Source organism: Terrapene carolina, unplaced genomic scaffold (genome assembly GCF_002925995.2).
Source record: "Terrapene carolina triunguis isolate 2854851 unplaced genomic scaffold, T_m_triunguis-2.0 Scaffold95, whole genome shotgun sequence".
Taxonomy (NCBI): Eukaryota; Metazoa; Chordata; order Testudines; family Emydidae; genus Terrapene; species Terrapene triunguis.
Window position 1 is genome coordinate 7345402 of NW_020664446.1, and position 4912 is coordinate 7350313.

The following is a 4912-nucleotide window of genomic DNA, read 5'->3' on the forward strand; positions in this document are numbered from 1 at the left end:
TTACCCTGGAAGGGGTTCAGCCTTGCTGATTTTCAGCTGGAGGGCTGAGTGGTGCACTAAGACAGATGGCCTGCAGAGGGCACTGGAGATAAAAACCCTTGCAATGTCACACCGTGACACAAGGGAGTGCACTGGGGGTGAGTGCACATCATACCAATGCTGCCACGTGACACACCCCTTCATAAGCACACCGTACCGAGCCCTCCCCGAATCATCCAGCCAGGACTCTGAAAGCTTGGGATGCAGCACCCATGTCCTGTGAGGAGCAGGCAGGGGGTAGCAGTTAGTTATTCCCTCTCCTATGCACTACACACGGTGGATTGGTCGCTATTATCTCCAGCGGCCCTCCGCCCTGTATAGAGATGCTGAGTAGGGGAAGTAACCCACCCTCCAACAAAAGAGCTGGTGGTGTTAAATTGCTGGGTCTTTGCAATAGCCATGCAGGACTGTAAGACAACTTTACAAAGTAGGGGCACATGCGGGATGTCCCACACAATGTGGGACACTGGAGAGGTCCACAAGCAGCCCCCTCCCACTCCCACACCTTCTTGAGCACTGGGCAGATGTTCTGCTATCGCATGAATGAACTGAGGAATATGGGGAGGTGGGATTAGAGGGATCTCTCCGTATCTCCCTCCAGCCTGTAGAAAACCCATGCAAGATCTGGTTTGTACAAGCCCCCCAAAAGCCCCCAATTATCTCTAATCTCCTTGGTTTGCAAATTGAGCTGAGCTCTAGCTTTCTCCTGACGCCTGACTGCAGCAAGGTTGGGAATATGAGAGCAGCCTTCACTATTTAGTTTTCTGGTTCTAGCTAAACCGGAAAGCACAGAGCTCAGCAAAACCCAATTGAAATAAATGAACTGACTGTGCGGATTGCAGTCAAGTTGAGAGTGAATTCTGAGTGAAAACTTTGGGTCCTATTTGATTGTAGGTGACCTAGTTCACCCCCCCCTGGTTTCAAATGGCCATTTCATTACTCTGCTCGGAGGTTTATTTTTAAAATGCTGCTTGCGACCCCTGGCATTTTCCTCTAATAGGAAAGAAGAGGGCAGAAACACAAGCATGGCACAGCATGAAATGCCAAGGGAGCTCAGTGCGTCAGTGATAAAAATAGTTACGCTCCTGGAGATCGTGGGAATTCCTTTCATATATGGCAAATGCAGTTTTCCGCTTTCACTGCAGCTGTCAGATCCTGTACTACTTAGCTTTCAGGGTCTCTCTGGAAGCTGTAAACCATCTCAAGACCTGTTGTTTTCTAAATGCACCAGCCTAAGAAACATAAACTTTGATGGCGAGGACGTCTGACATGCTGCCCTTCAAATGCATTCGAGATTGCTACCCACAGAACACTAATCACTCCTAGCTCAGCTTCTGTTCCTGGTATGTTTCTTCCCACTACGCTGCTTGTTCCGAAGTTTAATGAATTCTGTTTGGTGGTTTTCTTCCTTTCCCGTGAGTTAAGAAACATTTGAGACATTTAAAAATTTCAGTTCTGACAGTCCTGTCTTCTCCCTTTGGCAACATGGGCGGCAGGAAGAAGAGAACGTGACTCCAAATGAATTCATCCCTGTGACAAGATTTCAAACGAGACGAGAGAGTGATAATATTAACAGCAAACGGCCCACCATGCAGCATGTGACAGCAGGCTCTGAGGCAGCAGCCGGAAGAGGGACCTTCAGGATATGGCAGCATGCCGTTCAACCCCTACCTCCCCATATTCCTATAACCCCACCAGCTCTTTAGGGGGCATGGCCTGATTCACTTCCCTGACGCTTCACCACTGAGGCGGAGACCTTGGGATGGATAATAAATCCTGGCTCACTCCCCAACAGTGTGGATGTCCACAGTCCCAGTGCCCTTGCTGCTTCTGACACCTTCTGGATGTGGCCTGCTTTCTTTCTGCCTCGCCCGCTGGAGCCGAGCTGAAGAGTTGAGATAGTTAGGCAGAGAGCAGCTTGCAACCCATCCCTATTCGAGGTGTGTCTTCAAGGATAGGCTAGATAACTTCCCCCTCCCTCACAGGATCCTTCAAATGAAATAGCTCTGGGCTTTGCCCCCTCTCTGCCAGCAGGAATCACGTGGATTTTCTCCAGCCCACCAAAGGAGACTTTCAGGGGAGTTGAGGAGCCCCACCTGATTTGCTGTTCAGTAATGCCCTAGTAATGCATACAAGATCAAGGGGCTTCCCAGGCCTCCTATACACGCTGGAGGAAGCATCATGCAAGATACCAGTGAGAACCATCAGAAAGTCACCTGGTAAGAGAATGAGGGTACTTGAGCATCTGCCCTGTTTCAGAGTTCTAGCCAGCAGCTTGGACAAGTGATCAACGTCGTGTGATGGAAACCCAGCAGCAGCGCTGTCTTTACGAGGGAGTTGGTCCGGATAGATAAGAGAGACCCAGGGTTAGGGCAAAGGCCTGGGAAGGGACTCTGCACCAGCCAGGAGGAAGGCCTGGTTGGAGATATCAGTAGGGAGCAGGAGTGGAAGCCTCAGCTGGGGTAAGCTTAAGGAAAGGCCAGAGAGCAGAAGCTGTAAAATCTATGGGAAAGATTTGAGTTGATGCTGAATTGTTGTTAATAAACTAGGCCGAACGAATAGGATATGTGTGAACCACAGTAGACTATGCACATTCTTTAAGAGCTGAGCTGGGCAAACTGAGGCATCAGATACATGACGAGAGAGGGAAGCCAACCCCATGAAAACATCTTGTTTCAAAAGGTGTAGAAAACCCAGACCAAAATCTCATTAAAACATCAGGTTTGCTTTATGGGTTGATGCCTGTTTGAGCTGGGTTACAATACAGACCGATGTACCTGTGCTCCCATTACCACAGTATATGAGCACCTCGCAACCTTTAGTAGCAGCATTAATATCATAGCCCAATCATGGACCAGGACTCCACTGTGTCAGGTGCTTTACAAACACAGAACAAAAAGTTTCCTGCCCCAAAGAGCTTAAAACCTAAGTATCAGATAAGCAATCAGAGATGGGGACTGACAGATTGGGGAGTGCCGGGAAATAATGAGGCGATATTGCTCAGCATGGAAGGCACCGGTATCAATGCACCAGCCACCTAACCATTGTCAAGTTTTTTGTAGGCATCCCGACAAAGGAGGGATTTGAAAGAGGACAATGAGGTGGCCTTTAACACATTTATGGGGAGCCCAGCCCAGAACGAGGGGCAGCATGGGAGAAAGCACGAAGGTGCTTGCTCGGGAATTTGACAAGTGGGCAATGGAGACTGCCATCACTGGCAGGTGTTGACTTTTTGATACTGAATGAGAGATGATAGGCAGGGGAAGGCCCTTGGAAATGAATGAATTTTATCCTCACTGAGTCCCAGTCTGATAGGAAAGCTCTGTTATTATTTATAGATTGGGGAGTGAGGCACAGAGAGACTAACTTGGCTGTACAAGGTCGCACAGTGGTGTCTGTGGCAGAGCAGGGAATTCAAGCTGGGTCTCCCAAGTCCCAGGCTAGCTCTGGACAACCCTGACTCATGAACTGCCTCACTCACCCCTGCACGTTACCCATCTTGATCTACATGGTGCCCGTCAGCAGTTTTGAGCTTGGGGGACATCGCAGTGTTCACTGCACTACTGGAAGGCACTGGGATCCCCCACGATATGGGTGATGCATAAGAACCTGAACGGACTAGAAGAGGAATTTCTTCAGAGGATAAGTGAGGGGCGTTGTACAGAGAGAGAGAGAGAGAGAGAAGGAGAGTGACTGGATCACCCTTAAAGCTGTTGCTTTAGTGGATGCAAAGTCAGATGTCAGAATCAGGATCATTCAGTTTGTCTGATGCACAAATGCAAATCCATGGGGCATAGTGTTCATGCCGCAGTTTACTGGCAGGTTTTGAACAAATGCCTCTAAAAATCAAGTAGAGGCATTTGTAACACTCCTCTTGGCCATAGCAGGAGGAGGCGGCTGATCCTTCTTTCGCCGCAGGAATTTGTGCATGGGTTGGTTTAATTATATCATGAGCCACAGGGTTGCTCTTCCAGAGAATCAACCAAAGAAATGGCACAGTAAGAAGGTGCATCAAAGTCAGTGAGGCTCCTTTCACCAACCTGATCTTGAAAATGTAACATCAAGACTAGAGAATGGCTGTGAGAAAAGATTAGGCATTTAGGGATACAGGAAAATCTCATTTCCTTTCCTGCTCATAAATCGTTGGAGATCCATCATCTTTCCTTTTACCAATAATTTGAGCAGTTTCATGAATAAAGGATACTGTTAAAAAGGATTTTAATGGTGAATTCAGAGTTCAGGAAGGTCCATCCAAGGTGAGCCAAGGGAGTAATAGGATGAAATTAGGGAAGCAATTATTTACACTGAATCCAAGGAAACATTTTCTAACTAGGGCTGGTCAAAATTTTTCCATCAAAACTGTTTTTTTGATGGAAAATTCAGTTTTCAATTAAACATTTTTTAATTTTTTTTTGCTTTTTTCCTGCTGCAAAATCAACCACCCAAAACCTGAAAAATTGGACCAAGCCCCAAAATATTTCCATTTTTGACCTACATTTTCCAACATTTGGAAAATTTTAGACAATTTTGTTTTGTTTTCTCATTGACATTTTCTGGGGAGGGGAACTCATTTTTTGATCCAGCTCTATTCCTAACAGTGGGATGTCCTCAGAGAAGTGTTGGACATATTATCTCATGGTATAGGGAGAAAACTTTTATTTTACTGTTATCTCCCTTGCGCCATCTTGGATCCTTTTAACAACAGGGAATCCATATTGATGGCCCTTCTTCCTCAGCGCCAGTTACACTTTTGGCGCTCTTTTGGCCCTAAGGCAGGAAACTAGGTAGGTCACCTGACCTGTAATCTGCCTAGCAACCGTACGTTATAAAAGGGTCAGCCCGTCTGTCAGACGAGGGCTGCCCATCTTGGAGG